General features: G+C 46.6%; 1 protein-coding gene across 2 annotated transcripts in view; it reads left to right on the top strand.

Annotated features, from left to right (window-relative positions):
- Positions 1-15607, top strand: part of LOC138497215 (uncharacterized) — a 1137079-nt gene that overhangs the window by 299886 nt on the left and 821586 nt on the right. The gene's annotated exons all lie outside the window — the stretch shown is intronic.

The following is a 15607-nucleotide window of genomic DNA, read 5'->3' as shown; positions in this document are numbered from 1 at the left end:
TCTTTTGCTTTTTAAATTGAAGATGTGCTAATGTATTTTGAGTTCCTAGGTACGGATATGCCCCAAAGAATGTGCTTGAGTCTAGAAGGTCAGATGCTTATGTGACCTTGAATTGAGTGTTACCCAATAATGGCATTTGGTCATTAAAGTGCCTTTTGAATAGCATTTGAAAGGCCACCTTTACTGGTAGTGTGACTCCACTGCAAGTGGCTTGTGGACATTTTCCCTGGATCATAACCAGAAGTTTCATTAGAGGCAAACCTATGTAGATAAAGCCCCAATTCTGTTACCAATTACTATACCAAAAATCAAGTTAACTTGGCAAGAGGGTGATCACGCTCTTTGAAGACTTAATAAAATAATCATCTGTCACATGTAAAATGCGTCTTTTGGTCAGAGTGACAGCAAAGGCAGCCAATAAATACCGACATACACTGCTAACTCCCCCCGCTTCATACCAATTGAAGCATCCCCTAAAATTCAAAAAAGATTACCTGTCTACTGAGAAGAAAATGAAAGTGATTTGTTAGTAATTTGATGTTATGCACTATATACTATTTTGGAATAGTCAAGAAGCCCATAGCATAGAGAATTTCATTACAAGTTGTATACAATTAGCACCTGTAGTTAATGTTCCGATCCGCGCAAGGAGGATATTTTACAAAGGGGTGACTAAAGTTTGACACTGGAAGGGACTTGGCATAGTCCAGACAGTATGCACACAACGAATGAAGAGCAATACATTAAACATAAAACCAGTAGCCCATTTTGACACCAGAACCCAAAGGCAGTTAAAATTGTCCCAACAATTACGGTATGTAAGCGTATACTATTTGAAGAGTATGTGTGCTCTTGAATAACATGTGCATGTAAAATGTTCAGAAATAAGAAGCACACTTTTTCCAAGCAGATGTGATGCAGTTAGTTTGCACTAATGTGTTTAGAACCCTTTTTTTATTACCATTTAATGGATGCAGAAGAATTGGCAGAGCTTAAGCTGGTTTGAAGTTAGAGGTTTTATGATGAGGTACTGGAAGATCATTAGTGAAGTTTTGATGGACGAGTCGTTACTTCCATTAGTGCCCCACTGTCATATTAATGGGTGTTGTATACTTGAAGTATATGGTGTTGACTGGGTTGCAGTGCAAGTGGGAAATTGTTCCTCCCGGCCATCAACTTTGCATACGCCTGAGTTCCTTGCTTCTGTGGGCCACATTATTGCACAAGGGACTGGTTTCGGCTTGTGTTGAACCTGTGAAAAGAGAATCTGCCTCTGATTTTATTAAATGTAAGGGATGGACCAGTCTCTCTCGGTGGGTTTCTCATCTTGCTATAAAGAGGTCCATTAAAGAAATGTTCAGTCTCGCCAGGTTTTCTAAAAAACAAACCAAAATAATTTGGGACAAGGGCAAACCAAAGTGTTCCAAAAGACAAATTGGAAAATCAAAATCCTTCTTTCCTGAAGGTGGATGTTGACGCTCTGGTTCATTCGGTTGTTCAACCATTGGTTCAAGCTGTAGGTTTCCCCCAGCTGTAGACCCACTGTTCTCGGGCAACTAAATGTGTTTGTTGCCCTCCTGCTTACTGTGCCTAATCGGTTTTCTTGGGAAACTCTCCTTGTGGGCCAGAAAGGACTTCCTGCTAAGCTGGGCCCAGAATGGGTTTGTTTGGGTTTGCTGCTGCACCATGGTAAAGTTTGGCTGATAAGCCTGGACCTACTGGACCTACTCTCACCTCCTACCCACTGATCCTCCTGTCACTGTCCTGGTATGCATCTTCTCTACTGACTACTTCTGGATAAGGGTCTCCTTCCTATCACTTGGTGTAGTCAAATCATCTTGTTCTTCTAACTGCCTATGAACTCTCCCCTGAAATAACTTGGTTTGCCGAACCGTTGCACCTTTGCTACCTAGATGGGCGTTTTTTCGTTTTCTCCTTTGCTTAAGAGCTATATCCACTTGTTTAGCTGTACAGTCCCTGCCTTGATGGTATTCCTTTTCTTCCTCCTGTTCACATCTCTCCCTCCTTTTGAGGGTACCTCTCCTCCTCCTCCTCCTCATTGTACTCTTCTATTGTCCCAAGTAATCTTCTTTCCACACCAAACCTCTCCTACCTTGTGACACTCCTCATGCACCCCAGAACAAATCTCCTATTTGGTCTCCTGTAACATAGTACCCTCCTCCACTGTCACTTTCTAAATGCTTTCTCTCCTGCTTACTGTATTCCTCTCTTTCTCCTTTCAGGTGGCACACCTCACGTTCCTCTCAAAGGTGATACCGCCTCTATCTCTGCTCTCAATCTATTCACCTATATCTCTAACAAGCCAAGACCCCTGACCTGCTCCACAAAACTATTACTCCCTTCTTCTAACACAATTTCTTCTTGCAACCCAATCTCCCTCCTCTTCTGCCTCCTTACCATGCGCCAGTATCTCATGCTTACTGGTTTCCATCCATCGTCCCACTCTCCTGGGAAGCAGTCACTTGGACAGGGGTCTCCTAGGATCTGCTGCCCTACTCTTGACAGTTCTCCCACAGAATGACATAAACTGACTGGGCTGGCAGCTTTTCAAGCTCGATCGCTCCTCCTCCTCCTTGATGATTCTTTGGGCTATTGTTTGCACCCATGTATTGTGGGCTGGCCTTGTCTGTGATTGGGCCATGCACTTGGTGTTATTTTGGTTAGGGTCTGAGGTTATATTGGTTGCTGCTGCCATTTTGGATTCTCTTTTCACTGCTTGGTGTCTACTGGTGAAGATGCAGGGAATGGAATTTCTCTTGGTGTCAGCCTACAGCCCCCACTGAATAGGAGTTCATGTTGATGCTTTCCAAATCCAGCAGGTTAAATTAAATGCTGTACAATCTTTCTGGTAGGTGGCAGGGCTGAAAACCAAGGTCTTCTCATTTATATATTGTCAGCATTTCTCATCAATTTCAAATTTCCTTCCTTCCTTCCTTCCTTCCTTCCTTCCTTCCTTCCTTCCTTCCTTCCTTCCTTCCTTCCTTCCTTCCTTCCTTCCTTCCTTCCTTCCTTCCTTCCTTCCTTCCTTCCTTCCTTCCTTCCTTCCTTCCTTCCTTCCTTCCTTCCTTCCTTCCTTCCTTCCTTCCTTCCTTCCTTTTCCTCACTTCCTTCCTTTTCCTTCCTTCCTTTTCCTCCCTCCCTTCCGTTTCCTCCCCCCCTTCCTTTTCCTCCATCCCTTCCTTTTCCTCCCTTCCTTCCTTTAGTATGGGGAGGAAGGAAAGTCTTCTATGGTGTCGGGTCACTATAGAAGGGAGAGCTGCATTTCTCTGTGACACTGCAGGCGCCAAATAGGAGAGCGCTGCTGGTTCCCCATGAATTTCTGCTCTAAGGTGTAGTGGCCATTTCCTTGGGGTGCTCGGGTCCTTTCCATAGTCTTCCATCTGCTGAGAATAAGAATCACTGATTTAGAATTTCTTTTTCATATTATAACAATAAAGAAAAGACCATTTCAGTTAAAAAATTAACAATCCAACCGCCAGCAAGAACATGTAATATTCAGAAGTACTAATAGTGCACATGGAGAATGAAGAAACAGGCACTTAACCATTAATGGAAAACAGCAAGATTCAAGCTGATGAGATATTCGCACAGATGAACAGTCTACATTTGAGACCACCCCTGCAAACACTGGCTATCACCACAGACCAACACAGCACAAGATGTGGAGAGACTGAGGCAAACCCATGAAAAGAAAAGGGGAATCCTTAACTACAATAGTGACTCCTCCATTGTAATCTCCTGATGAATGTTCAGCATAATAGAAAAAGAACAGAAACATGTTGAGTTCCGACCTAGGAATAAGAGTGTCAATATAGACACAGGATATAACCTCTAAAGCCCTTAGGAGGTTGAAACTCAAATGTACCCCAGTAGACTGAAAGTAACTCGTTAAAGAAGAGTTAATCCACCGAGAATGGAGTAAGTCACTATCTTAGATTATTGTTAGCGATACAGTATTAATTGGATACTCTACTTGATTTAATTGTATGGATATCCTTGAAATGGACACTTTATGAACATTTTTGTTTTAGATGTTTAATATGATTTTTCTTTCTAAATCAATGATTCTTATTGTTCTCTAGACCCCAACATGGGCTGTCGTTTTCTCTACGTAAAGTTTAAATTGGGGAATTATGTATCTTCATATGCACTGCTGAAATTCAAAAGTGGTGAAAGGGGGCTCCACCTTGTGCAGGAGAAAACTCGGGTGCACAGGAACCGCAACTTGCAGCAGTTCAATTGCCCCAATGAGGGTTATGCCACCTCTTTTTCTAAACGAAAAAAGCTGCTAGTGTTTACGGCAGGACAGCCAAACATTTTGTCAAGTGTAGACTAACTCAAGTAGATGGGAGGATGGTTCACACATTGGTCAGGCACCTGGAACATGTCTTGAGAGCTTTTTACAAGCCTGGTTCATGCTGGCTCAAGCGCAGCCCTTGTGGCTTCCTCCGAGTGTGGGAGCAAACGTGAGAGAGGAGTGATGAGCGACTGAGAAAGCAATAGTAGGAAAGAGAGCACAGGTCAGAGGGTTGGAGCAGGACTGAGTCAGAGATGGGTGATTTTGAGATATTACTAGTAAGATGAATGGATCACTGGATCAGGGCAAGAGAGCATAGCACTGTTAGCTCCATCGGGTACAGTTTTTGTGTTGCTATTTTGCAGTGCTGTTGATAGTTGTGTGAGCACGGGTGTAAATGAGAAATCAGTGGAGATTGCCACAGAGCAGGGAAAGCCTCAGAGAGAGCAGTGGTAAAGTTGTGAACGCGGGTAAGGGGGCAAAGACCTGGGCCTTGTCATCCAGCGCCTAACGCAATCTGAAACCATAATTGCTGCTGCCTGCGGTGCTGGCATGACCAAGCACATTTTGATGGACAGCTGTAAGTGCGACAGTCTATGGTGAATGTGCTTAGGGCGGGAAAGCATGACCTACCAGCCTAGTTTATTGCTTTAACTGCAGGTCTTGCATTTGGATGTGCCTGCAGTGAGCGCCAAACCCGTGGAAGGCCCGAATGCCCAGCACAAGGTTAACCATGCTCCATCTCCCACCCCCAGAGCCACCACGCCATGTCCATCATCAGCCTGAAATCCTGGACCATCCCCCAATGGTCCCCATCCCTATCTTAATTCCACCCATGACGGAGAACCAACATAGCAACAATACCTCTGGGATGGCCCTTTTCCCAAACAAACATCAGGCAGACCCTATCATCCGCTCGCATCACGCCACACTTCAAAGCCACATGTTCCACGTCCATTTGATTTCTTGCCCCTGTAACTTTTGCTTCCACTTTTTGGTGCCTTCTCTCACTCTCTAATGGCCAGTAAGTAAGGCAAAACTGATGCCCAGGGATAACATGGTGCAAATGAATCATAAGCCTCCCGCCCTGGAAAAGAAAACTATATTAGACGTCTCCGCTTGAGCTCCCACCACACCAACCATGTGCACGTGATCCCCCAAAAATCCAGCGCCATAGCCAGACCCACTCGACCCCAGTCCACAATTGTTGCTGGCCTATTGTCCTTTTGCCAGACCTATTTCGAGAGAATCACCAAAGCATGAGGCCTTAAAACCCCACCATAACCTCTAAGCCTCCTCTGCACTGGCATTTTACAAAGCGCAAAGGGCAATCGGCATTGGCCATCAAAAACTAAGCCACGTCTGCAGCCTCCGGCGCTGATTCCACACAAGTTGCATAGCCCACTGGGCAATAGGGATCAACCAATGAATGCTATGCTGCTGCCTAACAGGACCATATCACCATGAACGTCTCACAGCAATCTGCTCAAACATTTCTGGTCCTTAAACATGAGGAAAAGGAAGGCTGAAAGAAGGTAAACTGGCAAAGATGGATGGTGGTGCAAATGAAATCAAGGGAATAGATTAAGTAAATTAAATGGGATTATTTTACCGTGATCCAGGAGTGCTCTCGTAGAGTGACCTACCTAGCAGCCACCGGCCCACCTTTGTCTTGTCTTTGCAATTACTGACTCCATTTTTCTAACACCTGATTGTCAGGACATCCAAGTAGGGCCCTGCACCTCTCCCTTAGGGAAACCCTTTCAGCTACGCCCAGGAGGCAGCAACTTCCTGGGTGAAGCTGTTTTGTGGAATTTGAGGTAATAGCTCACCCTGATGTTCATAGGTCACCCAAATACAGTGTCAGATCCACCGGCTAATAGTGGGAACAGAAGGCTTCATCCCTTCATGCCCCGGACCAAAAGACATTATTTGCTGGCCTGTAACCCTGTCAACCTTTACAAATAAATCTGCACGGCCCTACCCACATCCAGTAGGTGTAGAGTAGACCCATATTCTTAAAACAAGGAAAGAAAAACTGAATCTTCCTTTGGCCAAAAAGACAAGGAAATCGTAAGGACTAAACCAAAAGGGCTAAACACAAGGTAAGGAGTCTCACATGACCCTGCCCCTTGTTCACCCAACCTGCGTGCAGAGGCCATTGCTAACAGGAATACTACCTTCAACATAAGCATTTTGAGGGAGACCTCCACCCCAGGCTCGAATGGGGCTTTTTAAAAAACAGGTTTATTTAAAACCGGTCACAACGGATCAATTACATCGTTTTCAGACATAGTGATGGCTTTGTTACAACACAAATAATTAATCAACCCCTCGTTTGCCCTTTATTTCCTCGAGTTTTGTCCTAGCGTATTGTTTGTCTTCTGCCCTGGTTACGTTCCCATGGGGAGGGCCTTGTCGGGGGAGGGTTGGATGGAGGGGGGGCTGCAAGTTCATTATGGGCGTAGGAACAGTTTTGCCTGCCGTATTGGGGGGTAAGTGCTGGGAAGCCACGGTTATATTCCAGGATGGGAGCCCAACAGTCTGTGGAGCGTTCATGGCTGTGACCTTCTCCTCTACCAGAATGTCCCAAACCTTCATCCACCAGAGCGTTAGTAGGGGCCCTTTGCGTGTTTTCCATTTCCTGGCGATTATGATCTTCGCCGCCAGGAGTAGTTGGGTAAGTAATTTTGCTGTTCGCCCCTTCTTTGGGTACTGTTCTGCTTGTGGGGTTCCCAGCAGGATCATCTCCGGGTCCAATGGTAGGTTGCAGTGTGTGATGGCCTCTATGGCTTGGAGCACTTCTTTACAAAAACGATCGCACAACTGGGCATTCCCACCACATGCGGAAGTATGTGCCACGTGCACCACAATGCCCCCAGCATTTAGGGTCAAGGGAACTTTTGAAGTGATGCAGACGTTCGGGGGGGGAATACCAGCTGTAGAGTAGTTTGAGAGCGCATTCTTTGTTGGCGACACATCTGGATGCTGAGCTATTCCTAAGCCATATGTTGGTCCAGGTTTGGTCTTCTATAGGGTGGCCCAAGTCTTTATTTCCATTGTGCCATGCATGAAGGACGTGTATATAGTTTTGTGATGAGGCTTCGTCTTGGGCTCTTTCATCACCAGTTCAATGGAGTGAGGCGTTCGAATAGCTCCTCCTTTAATCGATGGTTGCATAATCCAGTGACGGATCTGAGCGTAGGTGAACCTGTCTGATTCTGTTAAGGCAAATTCGGTTTTACATCTCTCAAAGGTGAAGGGGGGTATCATTTTCAAATAGCTGTGAGATTGTCTGCAGCCCCCCCCCCCCAACCCCCTGACTCCAGATTTGAAAGTTTGCTGCTACTAGGCCCGGGGTGAAGTCCGGGTTTCGAAGGATTGGTGAGCTTGTGCCAAGTTCTTTGGGAATAACCTTATTACGCAATGCCTGATCCCAGATTTTCAAGGATGTTTTGGTCGAGGAGAGAATGGAGGGCCAGTGTCTACGAGCTGCACCTGAGATGTATAGTAGAGTGTTCCCTAGGAGTGACAGACATCTGGTTTGTTCGATGATGGTCTATTTCGGGGTGAGTGTGGCCCATATCATGAAGTTTCAGCTGGGTCGCTGTGTAGAAATTACAGAGGTCTGGTACTCCCATCCCACCCCGCTTGGCTGCCCCTGTCATCACCTTCTGTGGTATTTGGGCTTTGCCTTTTTTCCATTTAAATCGGAAGATCTATTTTTGTAGTTGTAAAAGGGGTTTTTAGCGGGACCTCTACCGAGAGGGAAGAGCACAGGTATAAACAAGTAGTAGGTTCATTTTGCATGCCGTGATTCTTCCCATCAGCGAGATCTCTTGGCTGTCCATCTGCTAAGATCTGTCTCCAGGTCGCTGAACAGGCAGGGAAAATGTGCAGCATAGAGGCTTTTGGGGTTGGGAGTAATATTCACCACCCGATATTTTATTGCTTTCATGTTCCATTCCAGTGGGCATGTCTGGCAGAGGTTGTTAATCGTGTCGCTGGGTAAGCCTATCCCCAAGGCCTCTGATTTAGCGTAGTTAATGGAGAACCCTGCCGCTCGTTTAAATGATAGTGGGATGGGGGCTGACTGTCTCCGGTTCACCTTCAGGGATGTTCTCAGGGGCTTTGTAGTTGGCCAACACCATTTTGTGAAATAGCGGGCCGAATTGAAATGCTTCCAAGACCAGCCACATGAATCACCAGTCTATTTTGTCAAACGCTTTTGATGCGTCCAAGGAGATTAGGGCCATATTGTGGTGTTCCACCGCTGCAGCTGTCACTTCTGCCAGGTTGAGGGCCTGCCAGATGTCGCCCGAACTTCTTCCCAGTATAAATCCTGTTTGATCCGAGTTGATAATCTCGGGGAGGATATTTGCTAGACTGTTGGCTAGTAGTTTGGAGTCTATGTTTGCGTCTGTTTAGAAGCGAGATAGGCCTGTATGAGGTGCAGACCCTTGGGTCTTTTCCCGGTGTTAGCAGTAGGATAGTGGTGGATTCCTGCATGGACAGGGTCGTCGCGCCCGTCTCTCGGAATGAGTTCAGGAGTTCTGTCAGCGAACCTACGAGGGATGCCTTAATGAGTTTATAAAATCTGGATGGGAAGCCGTCGGGGCCTGGGGCTCTGGGTTTCAAAGAGTTTATCAAAGCTTCTACTTCCTCGTTTGAGATTGGTAGATCAAGGGTTTGTCTGTCTGTCTCTGAGAGACACGGGAGGGCCGCTGCCGCAATATATTGCTCTTGTTGCTCGGGGGATCGAGAGGTGGCTGCCATTGGGTAACTTAAATGCGTTGTTGCTAGTTGCAATTTAACCTCTTCTGAGTATTGGGTTACACCCTTTAAGTCTTTTATGCCTATAATGTGGTTCTGTGTGCATGTTTGCGCCAGTTTTCTAACTAGAAATGGATTCGCTTTATTGCCATTGGCGTAGTAGCTTTGCTTCATTTTTTAGGAGGGTTTGGGCTGTTTCTTCCACATAATGTGCTTCAAGCTTGCTGCAGGCAATTCGTAGGGTTCGCGTGGTTTTGGGTGACCACCCGTTCTTACGACTCGCCTCTGCTGTTGCAATGTCCTTTTCTAATGCTTCCTCTAGCTTTAGACAGCGTTTCCTGTAAGCTACCGTGTGGGCTATCAACTTTCCCCCTGAAGACTGCTTTGATTGCCTCCCATCTCGTGGCGATCAAAGTGGGTCCGACTGGGTTTTCTTTGAAATAGTTGTGGATGGCTTTGGTTAGTGCATCTCGAAGTGCCATGTCATTCAGCAGAGGGTCATACAGGGTCCACTGGGGCCTTGCGAGGGGGTCCGGGTTGTAAATGCGAGCTGTTAGGTTTATCGGAGCGTGGTTGTAGATTATCTTTATGCCTATCAGTGCATCATCTGTGTATGAGAGAAGTTGGGGGACTAGCCAATGGTAGGTCAATGCGAGAGGGCGCCCGGTGCACGTGCGAGTAAAAAAAAAGTCTTTTGCATCTGAGTGTAGGACTCGCCAGGCATCCACTACTCCCAGAGATCTGAACAGGTGAAGTAGGCTCAGGGCTATTTTAAAATCTTTTGGTGTTGGTTCGTGAGATTTGTTCATCAGGGGGTCTGGGACGCCGTTGAAGTCCCCGCCTATCATTAACTTTCCCTCGAGAAAGGGGAGAAGTTTTGTTTCCAGGTCTTTATAGAAGGCCTCTTGTTGTTCATTGGGGGCGTATATCGAGACTAGGGTGTAAAGTTGGCCGAATAGCTTCCCTTTAATGGCGATGTAGCGGCCGTCGTGACTCCTGAGAACCTCCAATTTTGTGAATGGGATGCCTCTAGCCAGTAGGATTGTGGAGCTCCCTTTTTTGGAGCTGCTGGAAGCCAAGTATTGCTTCGGAAAGGCTCTGATCCATAGGTGTTGGAAATCCGTCAGTACCAGGTGGGTCTCTTGAAGGAAGATTACTGAGCCTGCCAGGTCACTGAAGTGCTGTGGAATCGATTTATGTTTGGAGGGCGCATTCAGGCCTCTAATAGTGTTATAAAGCTGAGCTTCTGGTGTGGTGGGGCATTTTCCCCTGGTGCCATCTCCTCTAGTGTCTGGGGCTGGTGTGGGTTTTGGAGGTTGTGAGCTGCCATTTGAAATTGTTGCTGTCATACTTTCCCGCTGTGGCGGTTTTAACTTTTTAAAAGAACTTAACAAAACTTGAACAACATAACCAGTGATAAGAACAAAGTTCCAGTTAGGGCTATAGGCCAACGAGTTGGGGAGTGTATGCACACTCTAGGCTGGGGTAAACCATGCAAGGTCCGCGCCATTGGTTGTTCCGTCTTGAGGAGCCAGAGATTCTCTTTCTGGGGCTATGAGGGGGCGATACTCTGTCATTAGGTTTGTGTGGGGTTTGTATTTGTATTTTGTTTATTTGTAACGCGCACCATCAGGTCCGGAGGCATCAGAGCGCTACTTGTGAAGGAGTTACATTATATATATATATATATATATATATATATATATATATATATATATATATATATATATATATATATATATATATATATATATACATTATGTACATGTTACTTATGCAGGGTTTACATACAGACTTATATAATATACATACATTATATAAATGAATACAATACAAAATGTTATATACAGAAGCAAGCATTATGAACATGGATACATGAGAAGATGCTGATTTATCTAGGTACGAGAGTAGCCCGAAGTGGGACACTGGATGCAAAAAAATAGAACATGTGGATCTGGCAGAGGTGTGTGGAAGCATATAGAAAGTGTCTCAGTTCTGGTTGAAAAGCCAGGATTTCGTTTTAGACTTGAAGGAGTTGAAAGAGTCTTCAGATCTGATAGTAATAGGGAGGGTGTTCTAGAGCTTGGAGGCAAGGACAGGGAAACTTGTGCCCCCGGCTTTTTGGAGTTTAATCTTGGGATCCGAAAGACAGTGGGTCTGGGCAGTTCTTTGAGGTCGAGTTGATGAGTGGAGTGAGATCCGATTACTAAGGCAAGGGGGGGCTTTGTTAGCTAGGTATTTGTGTGTGAGGGCAAGAGTTTTCAAGGAGATTCTCTGTTAGATAGGTAACCAAAGTAGGTTAGTTCTAGATTCTGTGATGTGGTGGTTGCGTGGGATGTTTAATGCTGCTCTAATGGCGTTGTTTTGGGTGATTTGAAGTTTGTTCAGGTTACCTTGACTAGTTCCTAGGTAAAGGGCACTGCAATAGTCAATTTTGGACATGATGAGGGTTCTGGCTAGTGTGACGCTGTTGGGAGTGTTCAAGTATGGTCTGCAGGCTGCGATGAGTTTGCAGGTATATGCAGAAGCTGATCTGACTGCATTTACCTGTCGGGTAAGTGTGGCGTCAATGTAGAAGCCTAGTGTTTTTGTGTCTTTTAGGACTTTGATGGTATTACTGTCAATGTTCAGACTGGTAGGAGGGTTCTAGTTTGCTTAGACACTGCGCAGAGCCCAGAATGAGGAGCTCCGTCTTGTCGTCATTGAGGCATAGTTGGTGTTGGGCCATCCAAGCCTGAATGACCAGCTACATGTCGTTAAGGGCCTTGGTGTCAGCTAGATAGTCTCCCGTGATGGGTATGAGTATCTGGGTGTCATCCGCATAGTTTGTGTAGGAGACACCCAGATAGTAAAGTGCATCGAAGAGTGGTTTGGTAAAAACGTTATAAAGCGTCGGGGACACACAAGATCCTTGGGAGACGCTGCAGAGGATCGGGGCTGGGTCAGCAGCTGCTGTAGGGGAGAAGACCCTCATGGATCTGTTACTCAGAAAGGATTTGATCCATGCCGAGGCTGAGGCCCAGAAGTGGGCGGCCGAGTGCAGGTGCCTGCATAGGATTTACTTATGGCTTTGGCAGTGTGTGTTTTGCTTTCCCATATTTTGCTAATCTCGGCCAGGAGTGTCATTGCATTTTCGGGGCCTCTCTAGTTCCTAGTGGTGATGGATTTGAAAGGTCTTCATCTGTTGTCGAGGGCACGTCTGTCAAGATGCCTTCTCCCTCCTCCAGAGATTTAGTTGTGCGCAGCTTGCCTTCCAGGGTGAATTGTGTGTTGCAGGGAATAACCAGCGGTATCTTATTTTCCGGTCCTGGAGTAACAATGTCAGGGGTCTGAGGGCTCTCCGTCTCTGCACTGTTGTTGCTGCCAGGTTCTGGAAGATCTGTATTGGTGCTCCTAGGTCGGTTGGGTCCCCCTGTGTACGGCTGGCGGTCATCATTTCTTACTTTGTAGCGTAGAAATGGACCTGGGTGATCACGTCTGGTGGGCTCGTCATGGGGGAATTCCTGCGACTTCTCAGCCTGTGGGTGCGATCTAGGAGCAGCATGGTTTTATCGCAGTCCGGGAGAAGAGTTTGGAAAAGGTTGCCCAGGTATGTTTGCAGGTCCTGGTCTGTGATTGTTGGCGGAATCACTCTAATACGTATATTGTTTCTTTGGGCCCCGTTTTTTGTGTCTTCTTGTTTGAGCAAGACGTCTTCATTCTTCTCCTCGAGGGCCCGGAATCTTCTTTCTAGGTAGGCTAGTTGGGTTGCATGATCCAGGGACTGGTCTTCAGTTTCGCTGACCCTGTGTTCTATCTCCCCCATTCTGTTATCAAGACTTTCCACTTTGGCGAGATTTCTGTCATACAATTACAGAATTCTGCTTTTATATCAGCCAGGAGGGATTGTATGGCTTCTTTTGTGGCCCATTTCCCCAATGGTGAGTAAAGCTTGCCCAGGGTCTGGTATTTTATTTCTGTCCTACAGTTGCAACATGGTGGCAATGTCTGTAGTTTTGTGGGTTTTTTGTTATCTGGCCACTATGGCTGAGGTTTCCCCTGAGGAGCGTGATCGGGCACTGTGGATTCACCCCTTTGGTTTGATGCTGGTTTTGCCCGTATTAGTCCCCCAGATGTAGAGTATCCCCGTGATGGCTTGGGGGATTGTTGGGGGGGGGGGGAATAGGGTCTCCACAGTCGGGGCCCCCTGGGTCTCGGTGAGATCAGGTTGTATGCAGGAGGTTCTGATGATTGAGCCGCCCTGCCCAGTGGGGAGTGGGTTCTCCGTGCTCTTTGAGCCGGCGCTGGAGGTTGGAGGACTGAGGGAGAGGGGCTCCTGACTTACTTCTGCTTAGGTGCTTAAGTCGCTGGATGTTCCAGACTTCTTTGCCACGTCTCTTGCCTTACTGCTAGCTGGCTGGAGGTGTTCGATGATTAGCGTCCCTCCTGGGTGCTTTGCATATATCGCCCACTCTCATTCCCTCTCCGGAGAACTCTGCGCTGCCTGGAGTATGTTACGCTCGACCTCTCACGAGTTCCGGGGAGCAACGTTACACTCCCGCCTCTGCCACTCTGCCTGGGTGAGCCGGGGCCCCATTATATTCCCTGCTACTGCAGGTCTCTCGGTAAAGCTGCCGGAGGCCGCTCGGGCGCTACACATACTTCTCCCAGCTTCGTGGCAGCTGCCATCTAGTATTGATGGTGTTGGTGAGGATAAGTCCCAGACTCCCTCGTTCACAAAGGGGCTTGTGTTTGCTGATTTTAGATGCCGATTGGATCGGCCGGCTCCCCAGGTGTTCCACTTCTCACACCACTATGCAGGTATCGTTATCACGGCTCCATTTGGTGTATAATAGGATGTTGGCCCAGCGCTTGCACAGAGGCTATTATCGAAGCAAACGCATTGCTGGCGCTCCAAGCCATGCCCCCTCGAATGGGGCTTTTACCAATGCTTGTAAATCTGTTGGAAGATCTCACCAAGGGAGGCCTGCCCGCGTGGTAGGCAGCTCCTTCAGTAAGTATTGAAACAAGCTGGATCTGTATGGTTCCACAGTGGAAATTCCTTGTCATAGATTCCCTGAACATCCTGATTGCTGCTACTTCGGCGCTTAAGAGACTGCCAATCCCAAGGAGAAAACCTCACGCAAAATATACAGATTCTTTAGAGGGTTGCTAGACAGAGGGGTGAAGAGTCTCTGGGCACACTGTGACAAATCAACTTCAAGGACGCCAGTGGTGCAGGGATGAATATCGGTTTCTAAACCATCAATCAGCCCCACACCTCTAGTACTCTAGAAGGGATCCAAACAGATTGAAACACAAGTAAATTATAAACCTCCTTATCCAATTTTGGTAATGTGGACCGAATGGCAGGCTCATCTCCGCAAGGTCGTGGATCGTTGGTTAGTTGCAACACAGCGAAAATACAATTATTACCCAATCAGAAAGGGACTGTCCAGTCAAAGTTGTACAAAAATATCTACTTTATTATTATTACAACAGACAGTTCTAGCACACTACAAAATACAACCCACCCTGTAAAGGAACACAGAGGACAGACTGTTTCACGAAGGAAAGGGATGCACCCTGGATATTGACAGGGGGTAGTCGGTAAAGCAATTAGCCTCAACTGTTCAAGGTTATTTGGTTTATGCACCAAGGGAGCAAGAGGTCGTAAATGTCACTAGGGGCCTTCGGAGAAGGACCAGGGGGACAGAACCACAATGTAGCTGGTGCTTGAGATGATCTTGATGCTCGACTTGCAGCTCCTGCGACTGAGTTCAAGACTGGAGACTGCTGCGGGTATCAGGCAGCAGGCAGTTCAACAAGCGAGGCTGGACGGACGGCTGCAGGCTGGCCTACAGAGCGGCTCGAGGTCAAAAATTGACTGTGTGCTGTTTTCTTTTTAAAATTTGGTTTTATTAGGTTTTACATAGAAGAAAAATAAACAATGTTCTCGCATTCGAGAGTAAGCAAACAATGAGTGTTCATACATACATATTTGTACGTCAAAATATTGTCAGAGAAGCAAACAAAGAGGAAGTGAACAACAAAAGAACATCCAAATATTGTACCTGTTGGTACCCTACCATAGTATCTTACATTCACAGGTCGATCTGGCGACTAATTTTGACAGAGCACAACGAGTTACTTCTCTCGTTCTTGTTTCATCAATTTCCCCCCCTCCCCTCTCCACCCCCCGGGCTGGGTCTATAATTGCTAAATTAGTGCATGTCCGTGCGTATATTCTAATTTTAATGTGTCTACGGGTTCTGTACTTGATGTTTTACTCCATTTTATTTGGGATCTCCTTTGTTGGGGGGGCACTCTTGCGTCTCCAGTTCAGTTTCTTTGGTCTTTCTCTGTGACGTCTAACCGTGTATTTCTGGGATTGAAGAGGGTGGCATTACTCTACCGTGGGGGCGCATAATTCAAACTAGGCTTGGGTGGTGTCTGCCCCATTCACTACCTCAGGTGCGTATTTATCCAGGAAGTCTGCCCATAGGGTATCACATTGAGACGATTTACCATGCAAGG

The sequence above is a fragment of the Ambystoma mexicanum genome, chromosome 5q (genome assembly GCF_040938575.1).
Source record: "Ambystoma mexicanum isolate Mex_15411 chromosome 5q, UKY_AmexF1_1, whole genome shotgun sequence".
Lineage (NCBI taxonomy): Eukaryota > Metazoa > Chordata > Amphibia > Caudata > Ambystomatidae > Ambystoma > Ambystoma mexicanum.
Note: the sequence above shows the minus strand (reverse complement) of the source record. Positions and strands in the feature narration are given on the sequence as shown.